This window comes from Metopolophium dirhodum, chromosome 1 (genome assembly GCF_019925205.1).
Source record: "Metopolophium dirhodum isolate CAU chromosome 1, ASM1992520v1, whole genome shotgun sequence".
Taxonomy (NCBI): Eukaryota; Metazoa; Arthropoda; class Insecta; order Hemiptera; family Aphididae; genus Metopolophium; species Metopolophium dirhodum.
Window position 1 is genome coordinate 59,204,785 of NC_083560.1, and position 17,422 is coordinate 59,222,206.

Here is a 17,422-nt window from a genome sequence, read left to right on the forward strand (position 1 = left end):
ATTGATTTTTTCTATTCATAAAAATAACCTTGTACCTGCTTGTGTTAATGCGATCAGCGCAATTCATATAATAAAGTCGTTCAAGTTTTAAAATTTTAAAATTGGTAGAATTTCAAGATTACTGCAAACGGTGTTGAAATTATAATTTATTTATATAGTAAAATATAGTACGGTTTGCCAACAATAATAATTTATTACATATTATAAATTATAATAGTATAATATAATATATTATGTATATCCATTAATCTACTGATGAAGTTGTATATTCCATGAGGGTGGAGAAATGTATCTTTCTCAGAAATAATTCCTCCGTGAAAAATAAATCTTTAACAAAATAAAAGTACGGACAGAAAACAAAAAATAACTTTATCTATCGACTGAGCAGTGATGTAATATTATTATGCATCTCGTTAAACTTTCCCCAATCAAAACCATAAGATAATAATATTACACATAATTGTTTTTGATATGATGGCAATCATATAAATTCGTTCAAAAAATGATTCTGAAATTTCTGAAGAAAAATAATCGACAAAACTTCAAGAAACAATGTAATCATTTTAAATTTTAAATGTAGATAATTGTATTCATTGGTTACAGAGAAAATGGCATATAAAGATGGGTGCTAATAGCGTTGTAGATTTAGGGGGCTTAGCCCTGAAACCTCCCCCACCCCTATTTGCGCTTATGCATTAAATGACAAAATCAAATAGTGACCTAACACATAATACGACTGCATTTGCAGTTTATGTAATACAAATAGGTACCTGCAGGTACGCCGATCAATTTTCTGCACTTCTGGGAAACTCAGATTTCACTTCTAATTTTTGATGATCTATATCGTTGGTTTGAAGTACAAGTAACTCGACACTTTATCAGTGCCTTTATTAATTCACATATTGTTATTATAATTCTTTAACGTATGGTATAAATGTCTTAAGTCAAAAATTGACATTTTTGTCTTATAGTGTTATTAAAATCAAACATTTTTATTTGTTGGTACAGATCACGTAAGTCAAAACTATAACTTACTATCAGTGAAATTTGTTTTGGTCTAAACTTTTTAAGTTACATTATAATATTGGGTACAAAAAACGTATGTCTAGAAAGAAATAATTTTAAAATGGTCTAATTATCTTAAGTCAAGTTTAGTAATAATTTTAAATGCATGTCCTAATAGCATAAGTCATATAAAATAAAAATCCAATTATCTCAAGTCACTTAAAGATAATGAAGAATTGATTTTAAAGTTCTACTTAATAGTTAACATAAAAGTTGGTACAATGAATATTAAATTAAATTAATTATCAGTCCAGACACTATTGTCTACGATTTTGAACGATTTTTCAATGTTTTGTTTAATATTTCTGAAAACTAGTCGTTTTTGACTCAAGATATTTTATACCATACGCCAAAGAATTATGAATCGTCCTTTGATGTTTTCATCATCTCGATAATCGACCGTATATAAGTACTGAATAACCATTTACTAGGGGCACGCTCACAGACTCTTTTCATTGTATACGACTACTGTAAAAATCATTTATTTGTAATACACGGGGAGGTTGTTGTTCAAAAATCATAATAATTATATGTTGGTGATCGCGGATCGTGCAGTTATTGTCGTAACTATTTCTACAATGGCTGGTGACTGGTGTGCACAATAAAACTGACCAAACTCGAGTCTGCACACATAATAATATGGTTCTCTTGTTCATCTCTGCTCCTTGCTTAGTGCACCTATAGGTAATAATAACGATCGATTATCAACCGATGGTGATTGTCGTTTCGTTTGTAATTATTGGGTATCGTATTATTATTATTGTAATTTTTTTCTATTATACCCGAGCATAATATTCTATCTCGTTAACAATGATATTATTATTATTATTATTATTATTATAACGAAACCGTACGCACATGCAAGCGCACATGATAATAATAATAATAAAAATCAACCGGTCTTACGCGAACGACGAACAGAACAATAATATCGAACGCGCCGAACGATTTGTCTAAAATGTCCAATTATCCGGCGAGAACCTACTTAATTTACTACCAAGGTATACGTTTTGGTTACAAAATAGCCATCAGGCTTAGGCATAATATATATTATATGTATTATTGTATATAAATAATAACACACTGCAACAGGTTGGCCGCCGAGGGGTTACACAGTTACGTATATAATATTTTGTCCTTAACTAGCGCCGTTTATTCGTTTAACTACCACTACAACAGCAAACTTCGAGAACGCGTGCGGTATCAAAGAGATATACCTCACACACACACATACAACAAGCGTGTATATTATTATCATGTTTATTATTCGAAATGCGAATTGAGTATGTTATATATATATATATAGGTATATTATTATCATTAATCATCGTATGCATACATATTATTATTATTATTACACGTCGACGGCCGTCTGGCGAGCGCAAGTATTATAATATATTATATTAACACGTGTTTTTGAAACCGAATTATTCGTCCACATTACAATATAATAATAACATTATGCTACCATTATACTATTATTATTATCATTGAGTGTTTTGTGTTTAAGTGAATAATTCCAACGGCTATTATTACTAAGCGTTTTATTTTCTTTCATTTTTCCGCGGTGTAAAGATATTATAATGATATAGTCACGTTGTTGGCACACACACTTAATACAAAAAACAGATGAGTTACAATATTATAATTATATATTATACCGCTTATGCACCCGAATTGAATTTATTGAATTGTTCCGTATAGAGTGCCAACAGATACGACGCTGAAACGTGCCACACCGCAGTTTGTTTGTCCTCGTCAATACAATAATTTTGTTCCCCAATTCAGTTTAGTTTTTTTTTATCTGGTTTTTGCAAAGTTGCACCTACTATTATAATTACGATGGCCACATGGGTTGGTATTTATTTCGTCCACTTACACTAAAATTTAATAGGTACCTACATTACATTACCATACATTTCTCGTATTTGAGAGCCTCGGCGTTTTCTTAACTCAAACGATACATTTAAATATAAAGTATCTATATTACCTATTTATGCACATATATGTACATATCTGATACCATCATATCGTACTATAATTTTGTTTTAAATTCAAAATTAATCGAATGTTTATTCATTGAATATATTACTAAATAATTTAATTAATTTTAGTTTAAGTAGGTACACATACAATTATAAAATAATACATGGTACGTACTAAGGCTGACGGCTGTGAATTATATGAACTACAGGCAAACAGTTTGTAGAAATTGAATTCATAGTTAGATTATTCTAACTTTCTCAAGAAAGCTTGATACGTCGACATTAAACCAACTAAATGTACTTTGCTACGAATAATAATGAGTAATTAATTTTATAATAATAAATGCTGCCATTTATAGTAAATTTAATAATTATTGGTAAAAATCAAGCACCAACGTCCAACATATACATAAACCATGACTAATATAAACATTGTGACCTGTCGAGCTTGGGTCTAATGCATAAGAGAATAATGTCTAGCTTGAGAATAAAATTTAAACAACAATTTTATAAATAAAATACATTGGATATCCACGTTTATTGTGCAAAATACTAAATAGATAAAGTTACAATATCGTATAACTGTTGTGTGTTCTACATAAAAATCGATCAACTGGATGAATTTCTATAAAGAGGAGGAGCAGAGAAACCTAATTTACCAGATTATGCTATATTATACTGAAAAATTATCTATACAGGACTCGGGGTCTATATAGTAGCTGGTATACCTATACCATTGTAATTTATAATATTAATTACGATACCACTGCACACCACTTATAATAATATTATCATGACAATTAATAATAATACCTATATGTTGGATTTTGGACTACTTTAGCGGTAAAACGCTATAGGTATATTATTATTATCACATGCGTGACTAAAATTACGATTATCAGCACGTGGTGGCATAATAATTATAGTATAATATTTTATCGTATTTTCGTTTATCGGAGGTTTGAATTCGACGAAATCGTACAGAGATTCAGTGATGCAACTGCAAACCTCGAATCTTGGGGGTGCTACAGTTAAATATACGTAGAATGACTATAGTTATTAGTTATTATGATCCACCCAACTACATTACACATTGCCAATATTTAATTTTAACTATTATGATATTCACATGCTATTATTAAAAATAATTTCAACACATTTTTTGTTTAAACAAAACTTTCAGCATCCATGTCGGCGAATGTATTTAGTATTTATTCTGGGTGAATTTCACTAGCCAAATCTCATTCGATAATTATGATACTCGAGTTGTTGAAACGTTGTTGTACCATTATGCTGTATCTGGGCCAATTCTTTAATGTTCACATCGATACATATGAACCATGTTGCTGAATTTTAGGGGTACGTAATGAAGCTTAATACAATACTAATATGCATATAACGCAATCGTAATGCAAGATAAGAAAAAAAAATGTGAACTGATAATAAATTCTTAAGAAATATAATAACATTCGTTAAAATCAGGTAGGTACAGGGCTTCCAAACTTTATAACAACGTTATATTTGACCAAAAAACTATTGAAATTTGTAAATGTTATTATAACGGAAAGCTATGATCAAAAATAATTGAATACCGCAAAACAAAACATAACGATTAATAAAATATATTATATATTATCATAAAAAGAAACATCCTCTCACAATCAAACACATTATAACCGAATGTCTTTCATATGAAATGGATAGACGTGAAGCAGGCATCTCAAACATTCTGTCAAAAGCCCTCCACCCAGATAACACAAGACGCATGATAACCTTTATTACTAAGTCCAACCTTATCAATAGTATTTAATATGTAACTTATATAACTTGTAAATAATTTAGAGATAAACTCTTTGTCGCCAATGGCCATAGTTGCCGAGGCTTAATTCAATAAAAAAAAAAAAAAAAAGAAAAGAAACATAATGCAAAACGTAGTTTATAGAATATTAGAATATCATTAAACGAAAAATATCGAAAAACGTAATTTATAGAATTTTATTGAACGAAAAATAACGCAAAACGAAATGATTTAAAATCCATTTATTTAAAAGTTTATTGATTTCGTAGAAATATTTATTTCATACATACGGACATTAGAATTGATGATATCATATTCCGTCTCCGGGCTATAATTAATTACCTGCTTGCATTAGTTATTACTTATTATTAATACATTTTATAGCTGGTTATCACTATAAACACTATTCTAAATAACGATAAACGCAAAACTTGTATAACGTTTTAATTCTGAATAACGATAAACGCAAAAATTGTTTAACGTTTAAATTGTAAATATCATAAAACGGAATTTTTTTCAAATGCAAGCCCTGTGTGGGTATTTTAAATTATAAAGACAAAGAACTTGCAGGGGTGTTCAAATTAAATTTGGGGGTACTTCAGTACATCCTAGCGCTACTGCGGAGATTTCACATTATAATATAATCACGAGAGCAGTATAAACATTGTTGCGAATAAAAGAACTAAGAACATGTGTGTTCGGTTTACGTGCCAAAATTGGCAAACGAGCGATGTAAATATAGCGAAAACTTTAATTAAGCACAATTCATCAACTATTATGTTACATGCAAATAATTGCATACATACGATTACGTATGGCGGAAATGACAAAATAAATAAATTGCATGTAAAAAACAAACCTCACAGATAGATAAAAAAAATATATAAATAAATAAATAACAATGTGTAACCTTGGTATTTTTTTGAACTGATATTTTCGTATGCCTTTGCAATGTATTTATGGTCGTTTATTTTTTCATAACTAAAGTAAAGTTTTGAAGACAAGTTATTAATTATATGCTTATGGTTAAGATATAAACGGTTTGCTTTTTAGACCAAGGAATTATATTATACAGTACTTTAGTTTGATTTAAAGAAAATCACTTAAAAATATTGTAAATTTAACGAAAAAAATAACCATATTAATCTAAGAACGAGAATCTACTATAATTATTATTTTAATAGCAATAAATGTTTATTCGTTTGTACAACATTTTGATTGCGGACATGGTCTAAAAGAAAACTAACTTTTATTTTTTGCATCTATCTGTATTGGATTTATAATTATTTGTTCTTAGAGTTGCTGGAAAAAATTTTACCGGACAGTAATATTATTTTAACGCGGCGTAATGGTATATCTAGACGAGTCACAAAGATTGTAGATTTATTTTTTAGTTTTTACCGACATTTTAGCCACTTTAATATTGTAAAATATTTTTGTTTATGCATATGATATTTGCTGTTTATTTTTATTACACAATTATTGAGAGTATAAAAAAAATTGGTAGTAAAAAAGTGAAAATTCTTCACAAGTCGGGTACATTAATTTCATTGATGAGTCATATATAAGATCAACTACCTAATAAATATTATGTGTAGCATATTCTAATGTAAATAGGTGGTTTCTTGTCTGAACAGTTTATGTCAGGTACCTTTATGATTTTATGGGTTTGGGTTTTCAGAATATAAAATTTCAGTTTCAGTTAATACCAGTTTTAACCCTTTCTATATAAATGGTTTTGCTTTTTATTTAAATTTTAAGAATTCAGTAGGTACTGTATAAAAAAATATCCATTGTGTTCAGAACTTTTATTTAATAACAGCTACTTGTAGTTAAGTGCTTTTCAGAATTCTCTAAACATAGTTGAAAAGATATTGTTTAATTATTATTATTCAAATTCAAAAATATAAATAAATGTAAGGATAATTTTATTGTTATTGCATAAATATAGTTTACTGATATTTCAAATTTGATAAACTTAAATGTAAGTTCCGATATGTACATGTAATTAAGCGCGTTAATTTTATAAGATAATATAAATGTAATAATGTTTAAATGTCAGTTAGAAATTATTTTACTACTAACTCAGTTCACAATTTGTTCTACTTTACACCTTTAGCCTTTTTGTCTTTTTTTATTATCATTTAAAGTATAGGTATACCTAAGTATCGTTAGTATTTTATATTTTAATAAAGAAATTAACTACGGTTAAAAGATTTTTATTCCCTATAATTTACAATTAATTTAAAAAATCTCGAGAACATAGATAATTTAAAATATTAACTACTTAGCATTTTTTAAATTTTATGGCAATATTGTTTTTGATTTATTTTGATATACTACTGTTTCGGATTAGGAAATTATATAGACTTGTTCCATAAATACCTAGTTATTTGTGTTTATCATAATTGTATGCAATGCTATAACATATTAAAGCCATGTTTATAATATTAAAACATTTAAAATGTCTTGCTATAAACATTTTATAGTAAGTACCTAAACTGAATTTGCTTAAAATTCTTTTTATGACAACGGTATGATTTATCGTCACACTTTGAAACATATACAATGCGACCTCCACTGTACAGCACCATCCACTATCCAGGCGTCTACGGGAGTAGATAGCTCCCCATAGGCGTATTTATTTAGAGGGAAGTTGAGGGGGAGAATTGTTTTTTTTTAATATTAATTGGTATTTTTTTTGGGGGGGGAGGGGTGAATTACTGTAAACAATTCCCAGAAGTTTTCAAAAACGCAGTGAAAAATCAAAAAAAAAAAATGTAAGAAAAACTGAGATTTTTACGCAATGCCCATTTTTTAAATAATCAATTTTGTTTTTTGTTATACCTCTAAAAAAATAACTGTAGATACATGAAGCTTTATATCAAAATTTTCTAAACATAATTCAATTTTCAAAATATTTTGAATCTTTTTGAGCTATTAGTAGGCATGAGAACTTTTCGATTTTAATACATTTTTTTAAAAATTAATTTCGATAAAAAAAAAACTTAAAAATTACGAGCATACAAAATTCTTGGTATGGCTATAATTACTTGATAGTATAATGTTCCTTATAAGTTGATTTTGGTGGAAATTTAAAAAAAAATAGAGTGTTAGTCCACAGTAATATTTTTTGAACGTCTAAATTTAAAAATGTTGTAAAAATAGATACAATAGATTACACTAAGTACATGGAATATAAATCGCATCTCCATTGAATGTAACTACCTTAATATCGTTAAACTAATCAAGTAAGCTACTATACTATAGCCATACCTACCAAGAATTTTATACCCTGATGTGTACATTGTACACATAAAGCATAAAGCTATTGTTATGCGAATACAAACAACCGGAAAGCGAGGTAACTTCTAACCACTTAATGGTCCTATTAGATAAAAAAAACAGAGAATATGTGGATCACTACAATGAAATAATTGGATTTACACTCACTTGAGCAGAAAAAGCTGGTCTCTCCTGAGAGTCCAACTATCAAGAAAAGTTGTTGTGTTGTGGAAAGTGACAATCGAAAAAGATCTGTATAAAACGTCTAACATCAACCTCAAAAGTGCAAAAAAAAAAATAGAATTGAAAAAAAACTATGAGGACGATAAAAAAAATATGAAGAATTGTCTTTGTGTGGTTTTTCGTGAGATTTATCCACAAAAGAGGAACATAGCCCATTACAAATAGTGGAAAATTGAAAAGCTACTTGAGCAGTTGGTATAAAATCAATTTATAGTATAGATTTTATACCTATATATTAAAATACTTCAACAATTTACGTAAAGTGTAATTAAAATAGGTAAGAACTAAGATCCAAGAGGTAACATTTACATCATTTACAACTCATTATTGCAATCTGTCTGTCTATCTATTAAAAATTATAAATAATATAAATTATGTATACAATTTATATATGTATATAAAATTTAACTAAGTTGGCAACATTTTCTATTATTTTACTTATAATTAATTACAAAAATTGAAACTCGTTGGCTTAATTTTATCAGATAAAATCAAATAGTGATAATTTTTAATTGGAATTGGTAAAAAAGAAAAATCATTTTGATCAAATAATTTGAAACCCCAGGATCAAAACGACATTATTTCACGTGTTTTACTGTATAGTAACTAATACATTTTATTGCCAAAAATAAATAATTTGGTGAAATCAGTTGCTTTATGTACTCAATTAAGAAGCAAATTTGAGAATACAATACAGGTTTGATCTTACATTGATCTTACTCGTGCAGTCGAGTGTCGTATTTTATATAAGTATTCATTTTCACGGACCAAGTTGGGTAGTAGTAATTATAAATATATCTATTTTATATAAAAATTTTAAAATATTATTGAGTGTTTTGTAATCATGATAGAAAGTTTATAGAAAATATTTTTTTAAATAATTTATAATTTTGTAACATTATAAAAATCATTTTAGATAAAACATCTGAGGAGATTAGCAGTATTTAGGGGGTTGGTAAATTCCCCTAATAATAATTTATGTCAATAAAAATTGTATAAAAGAAGCCGTTTCTCAACAAATTTTGTGAGTGCTTCAGAATGGCTAATAAATACAAATCTAAATTGTAAATTGAATATTATAGTATTGTTCTGTAGAGAGACCGGGTACAATTATAACATGGTACAATTTTAATATGGACATACGTTGTTCAATAACCAATAAAAAAATCTCAAATAAATTTAAAAATTGATCCCCCTGTATAACAATTGATGTTTCCTTATCAAAATTATGATAACAAGATAATTGTTTGAAAAAAAAAATTAACGTGTTTTTGATAACAGAAAGTAAATGAAGGTCATATACTTCCTTTAGTATTTGAGTACGGATTTTTATTATATTAGGCTAAAGTTATTTTGATATACTCCAAAAATGATGTAGTTTTTGTTGGTTATGGTCTGAGAACTCTAGTCAGAACTAGTCAGTATTTTTTCTAATCCTTAAGTATTTTAAAAAATCATGAATAGGTACAAATGTAACAGTTACCTTCTGTAATAAACCCCTGTGATACACAGTTGCGGCTATTTTATTTTATGTTATTTAAATTTTAAATGATATTATGTTATAAGTTTTTTAATAATTTAAAAGTCAAAAGTTGTGTTGATATTTATTATTTGAGATAATCTGTTTTCTAAAGTTATAATTTCTTTTAATTTAAGGTTATTATGTCATAACTCATAAGTGTTTTAACAACTTAAAAGTAAAAATTATGTTATTATTTAATATAATCTGTTTACCAAAGATATGTTTTATTTTATTTAAAAGTAACTATTATATATTATAAGTTTTATAACAATAAAAAAGTAAAAAAATATGTAAGTTACATTTGTCCCTAATGAGTAGTGACTGCTATAATTTTTACTGTATTGGGTTAGATTATATTGGGTATAGTTGTAACATTTTTTATATATATATATTTATATTAATTCAACAACATGTGGAAATAAAGATCTAAATTTACATTATCCGATACAGTCGTTAAAAACATTGGGATCCTTACTAACTCTCGGGGCCAAGGAAAGTAAGGCTATCGTATAGGTATGAACATTTTTGTATAATTTCTTTGTAGTTTTTCATAGTACTGGTGGGTGTGTCCAAATTTACTATAGAGGCACCGGCATGTTTGTCTGTTGGGAACCTAACAAAATCTGAAAATGCTCTATGAAAATCTAACAAATTATCATATTATATTTATTGATAAAAGTCTTATTGCATAATAAATCCTGCATAATGTGGTAGCGCCAACTTGACGGACGTGGTTTGCTTCGATATAAAAGTGGTTAGTACGAGACTGTTTCGATTAAAAAGAAGGATCACATTATTGTTATCGATAATATTTCTATGAAATATAATAAAGATTTGTATAATGTATTTTTATAAGGCTTCCTATTCACATAATTGTCTACAGTTTTTAGGGTACCTCAATATTATAGCTCTAATAATACATTATACTAACTTTTTAAATAGGGGGGGGGATATTAAATTTCTAAAATGTTTCCCCTTTTCCCCCATACCATAGTCATAGTTTCCGATTCCTATCACAATTATATATTATAGTACCTGTATGAAGAGAAAATTCCTGGTAAACATAAGCAGACAAAATAACAACGGTCAAATTTTCAACATCGAGTAATCTCATTCATCAGTTAGAAAATGTAGTATCTGAACGAATTGGCTTTGAAAAACTGTACAATGGAAATGGTTTCCAAGAATGTAACACGATAATACCAGTAATGGTTCTCAATAAGTCTCCATTAAAAATATCAAAAACTATAACTTTAAAAGCTTATTGCATTTTTACATTTCCTAATTATTTTGTCAAATAATTAAATATTAATTATAGGTTACTAAGCTGTAAGTACTAAAAAAATAATGTGTCAGCATTAAATTGTATTAAATTATAACCAATACGCTGTGCTATAAAATACATTTAAACGAAGCTGTTTCCTTTGATTCAACAAAGCTCTATTTGTATAAATATAAGGGGTGATTCATTACAATTTGAATGTTCAGATGAGTGGATTGAAGTAACACAAAATACCGAAAACGTTTTTCCATTACACTTTTCATTCAAACTTTAAAGTTTAAATATTATAACCAATTAAAAACTCGTTCTAAATTTTATTTTAATAATTATTACATTGAAATTCCCAGAAAAATATTCTGTTTCAGAAACCAAGAACTCAATAAGCGGCGACTACTACACAACTACTGAAATAATAACATGTACCTACCTCTATATTATTATAATAAATTATTGTATAAACGTATGCGGTATACCTATGAAATATTTCACAAATTATTAAATACCTACTATAATAAATTGTGGTAGATATACGATTACTAATAGAATTTATAATATATTATTATACATCAACTCACTTCAAATGAGAAAATTCTCGTTTATATTAATTTGTACCTATGCGGTAGGTGTGTGGCTACTACCTAGCTGATATACACACACAATACGCTGTACACGTGATGTATACACAATAGGAACATAATATTATTAATAGACAATAGACATATTATATACGTAAGATATAATTAAAGCGATATAGTATCTATAGATATTGACCGTGCGTCTATATAATGTGAGATCACCCCAAGATTTGCGGTTTCCATAACCCATTCCAAATATATTTCTATCGCCATGTAGGTAACTGGACCAATGAAACGTATTAACAAATAAAGAAAATAAGTTATTACTTATTTACTGATAACACTAATAACTAATAAACAAGAATCATGTAAATTCATTATTAAAAAGTGGGCAAGTGGGTGGCGCTCTGCTGTACGTAGGTTACAAGTAGGTCACTGAAATGGATGGTGTTAAATTTGAATTTAATGATATAATATCATTGTATAAGAAAAATTCTGAGCGAAAACGGTCAGTCAGCCTATGATATTACTAAGTACCTATATTTGAGGATAAAGTAATTTATATATAACCTATTTAGGTGGAACCTTGTTTTAAATTTTCAATTTTTAGCTATACAATTTGGACATTTTATAAATTTTTAACTACAAAATAATTATTAAATTTTAAATTTGATAAATTTTGTCAAAATTTGAACTTGAAATCTTCATAAAAAAAAATTGTGCCTTTGTATTATTAATATTTTTCAACTGCTATTATAACAATATATCAGTAGCCTTGAATTAAATATTCACGCTTTTTTACCCAACAAATACAATTTTATTGATATTTATAGAAAAAAAAAACTAAACAAATTTAAAACTGACAATGTCCGTAAACAGCTCAAAAAGAATTAAAATATTTTAAAAATTTGATGGTGTATAGAAAACGAAAATATAAACATTCGGTAAAATGTTCATGTATATACAGTAATTCGTTTTTGAATAACAATAAAATAACAAAACCGCTCATGAGAAATCGAGTGAATATCCAATATTATAAAAATATGAACTTCAAACGCTCATAAAAATTTAATTTGATTTGCTTGTAGACATTTTTTTTTTTTGATAAGGGTAGCCAAACTTATGAATAATCTTGTATTACATTTTCAAATCTTAGATTTAAAAAGAAAAATTTTTATGAAATTCTCAACTTAAAATAATTTGTTAATTTTCGTTTTTTTTTCGTATTTTGTCATTAACTTTAAATGCTTATAAAAAAAAACTGTGACTAAGGATTTTTAATATTTTTCAAATTTCATTGTAGTGAAATTTCATGTATATTCATTATTTTTAGGTTTACACCAAAAACCAAAATCGATTTTTCGTAAAAGTTCCCTTTTTTCCTTAATTTGTATGTTGTTTTTCTTGGCACTTTTGAAAACTATTGGGAATATTTAAATTTGACCTCCCCAATGGACCAACAATATTCGCTTTCCCATCGAACAAAACACTTAAGTTAAAAATCGAAGCATTATTTCGACTACTTATCGTGTACACAGACAAAAAAAAACACCCATCATTATATAAATTATAAAATCAATACATTTATCGTTCCACTCAGAATTTATCAATAAATGATCACAGATAATATATGATTTCACCAGAATTTCTAATATATAATCACATATTATTTCGTAATTTCGTATCATTATTTTAAATCATTAGAACCATAGGCGGAAATCCATTACAATTTCAAGGGGGATAACATTATTAACATCAATGTAAGAGGTGGGCTTCGATCCTACAAAACTAAAAAAGGATGGGACTTGATTGACTTTTGGGAGGGCTGCTAAGCCTTTTCAACCCCCCTCCCTCCTTTCCCGATTTTTGCCAATGATTAGCATAAATGTATTTATAACTACAATGGTGGGTATCATAAATATGGCCCAGTTGTGGAAATTATTCATGCCGCTGGTTCCGTTTCAATTATAGATGTCTGGATCTATATCCACTAAACTTGTCACTCCAGACGAACTTGCTAATTTTTAAACTATTGCAACGGTTGAAATATAGTATTAACCTAATTATGATAACAATATCATTGTTTAGGTCAAGTAAGTGCTGTAGTAGGACTTTTTAAGGCTTTTGTTCCAATGATATATGTACCGATGTACAGTGCGTTTTATAAAGCAACAATGAAAACTTTCCCAGGAGCTTACTTCCTCCTCGGTGGAGGATTAACTATACCAGCGGTTTTAATATTTTTGTAAGTATTAAAGCCAACAAATATAAAATGTAATTTTATATTTTGTGATATTAAAAATGAATCTATTATTTATAAAATATTATAACACTATAATATAGTTAAATCAGACAAGTGGCCATTCTATCACACGTACAGAAAATACTTTCGGGGATATTTCATAAACTATAACTAACTTTTTACTTCTATTATGTTTAACTTATTACTTTTAGATTCGAGTCGAGCGATGGATGTATTGATTTTAAATTATCTATGTCCTGTCACTCCAGGATCCAATGAAAATCACGAATATACACGGTATGATGTTATATAAAACCGACTGTCACATTGTCATGTTAGTGACCAGCTCTTGGACTTTTGTCTCCTGGCCAAGAGTATAATTGGTCTTATTTCGTTTTTCCAACACGGAGCAAATCCCTGCACCCATGTTTCAATTAACCCCTCATGATTTCTGTAAATTTAAGTTTTGCGTGGTGAGGTTACCGAGAACACCTGACACGTTGAAAAATGCAAGCAAAGGCGTGGAGTCTTATTTTATCTAGATAAGATAATAAAATAAATATTTTTAGCTAGATAATGCACAACACTGCCTACTGTTCAGAATGACACCCATTTAATCATTTTTTTTTTTAAAGATCATTTTGTTGTATGATAATAATATAAAATATTTTGTATACTACTATATGATGGATTTTGTTTTATACTTTTATAGGTATTAAATATTGTTTATTTCGTAATGAGCTAAATTAAAGAAAAAAAAACGATAATATAGTTTTAAAAAAAATCTACAAACGACGATACTAACATGGCGGAAGAAGTGGCCATGGAGCACAACAAATGGCACAAACTAAATTTCTGCTCTAAAGTTAAATACATAATTAACGACATTACGGTGGAGTCTTGCTTGCATTTTTCAACGTGTCAGGTGTTATCGGCAACTTTACCACGCAAAACCTAAACTTACAGAAATCATCTAGGAATCAATTTAAACACGAGTAAAGGGATTTGCTCTGCGTTGGAAAAACGAAATAAGACCAATTACCTACACTCTTAACCTGATGAGGTGAAAATATTGACAATATTAGATATAATATTTTACTTTATTCTATTTCTATTAGCCTTCGAAAAATACACCCAATCATAAAAAAAAAATTATGATAAATTCTTTTATACATTATTTGCGAAGATTTAATTTTGTTGTTTTGATGCCCTGAATATTTTTACTATTAATATAACTTAATTATATCAGATAATTATGAACTACTGGCTCGCTCACACCATATAGTCTGTACATTATTTCAAAGAGCGATTGATCCACAAAAGACCACTCAAATCCATTGATTTACTAATAAATAAATAAATAAAATATATAGGTGCATGAATAATTATAATTTACAAACACGTCACACTTGATTTTAGCTGTATAATATTATTTCCATAAATTTGATGAAGTTATTAATGTAGGTGTGTACCTACGGGCTACGAGCAAAAAAGTAAAATGTATTTTTAAAACTATTTTCATATGATGATGTTCATTAGCAATTCGTTCTGTCGATGATTTTAAACAATAATCGACAAAATGATGTTAAATATTAATTTATTCGTTATAAATTATTTCTATCGTAATCAACAAAAAACTACTTCAATACAAATAAATGAATTTATTGAATACCTACTAAGGAAGGTTATATATAGGCTCCTTAATACCTATTTATACTGCTATATTGTTAATTTTAAACAAAGGTAGAAAATGATTTAACAATAACGTGTATTTAACTCAAAACCCTGTTTTTAAAATATATATTTAACTACATAGGTAAGTATTACAATCACAAATTACATATTAAATAATTTATTTATAATACAAAATTGTATATTGGTTCAAAATTAGACACTTAAATATACCAATATACATAAAATGCATTATAAAATTAATATTCTAATTTAAAATATGATATTAAAAGTAAATATAATGTTGTCATCGGAAGAAATAAAAATTAACATGGTTAACTTATAGTAAAAGACACTAGTAAAAAAATGCAAAATTAGTCTGTTTTAATAATATTGGTGCATGGAACACAATTAGGTTTGGTCAGTTAGGTACACATAGGTAGGTGCCTTACTTGACGGCTGACAGTGTGCCTATTACGATTAATATCATACAAGAAATTATAATTTTTTCTATTTTTCAGCATATTATATTATGCAAAATATAGATAAGATAATTTATTATTTTATAATTTGTCCAATTATACAAAACACTACTTACGTATTTGATGGTACTTGAAACTAATAGATAGTGGTAGATGAGGCCGCTTCACTCTTGGTCCCGTATATTTTGATTAGGTGAACATTCATTACTGATCTATAAATTATTACATTGTCCATAACATTATTGTGTTAATCTTTATTGACTAAATAACTACATTATGGTACTTAATTAAAAAATTGTCTACAACTAAAGCTTATCAAAGATCACTGATTTCTCGATACGCATTAAATTTGTGTTGTATGATTAAAATGATTGCGAATATTACTGTTAATATTAAAATTGTTTTAAACATAATATTGTTTTAGATTACAACAACTCAAAATCTTCAAATTTTCAAAATAAAATGACAAATGAGTAATGAGCGTTTATAATTTAAATATAGTTTACTAAATTATTTATTATTATTAGCTTATATTAGTATACTTACATTGCTCTAATAGAAATGTTTTACATATATTATTGTTAATATTAAATGTATTAGTTTGAAATCAGTGCTAAATAATAATATTAAGTTACTGATTTCAAAGGCATTCGATATTATTCAAATATACGAACTATAGATACTAATATCTGCCAATTTTAAGTAGCTATATGTTATGTATTATAAAGGTAATCATATTTTAGATTAGCTATTTCATAACATATACTAATTAATAGACTTTTTGAATATTAACAACTATCATACTATTTTGAACTATTTTTATACTATTATATTATATTATAGTATTTAGTATTAAGGAATATTAGTATACATTTAGTAACCTATATAATAGTACCAATACGTAAATCTGATTTGGGCATACGCTTTTTTTAATTTTTATGTATTATATATTTTATATGTATTTAATATAGGTAGGTAAAATTACTAAAAATCCATTTTGAAGAAGAATCATATTATGCCGAGATAAACAACTACCTTAATTTATTGAACATTTTTAAATCTCATTACATATTATTATTATTTCTTATGTGGTTATTTTAGGCATTTCAATTTTTTTTATTCAATAACTTTATGCTTAACATTATTTCACAGTCGTACTTTATGTCACGTACAAAAGACCTAACAAACTTATAGTTTTATTATATCTCGTTTTTTTTTACTACTTTATAAATATTTTTTATTTATGTTTTACCACATGGCAATTTTATTATG

The 17,422-nt window shown here is 27.3% G+C and overlaps 1 protein-coding gene across 1 annotated transcript in view; it reads right to left on the reverse strand.

Moving 5' to 3' along the window:
* LOC132934696 (doublesex- and mab-3-related transcription factor A2-like) overlaps positions 1–17,422 on the reverse strand; it is a 145,068-nt gene that overhangs the window by 1,675 nt on the left and 125,971 nt on the right. The window contains exon 4 of the mRNA XM_061001019.1: positions 16,267–16,362. The gene's annotated coding sequence lies outside the window, so the exon portion shown is untranslated. The remainder of the gene's footprint in view (positions 1–16,266; positions 16,363–17,422) is intronic.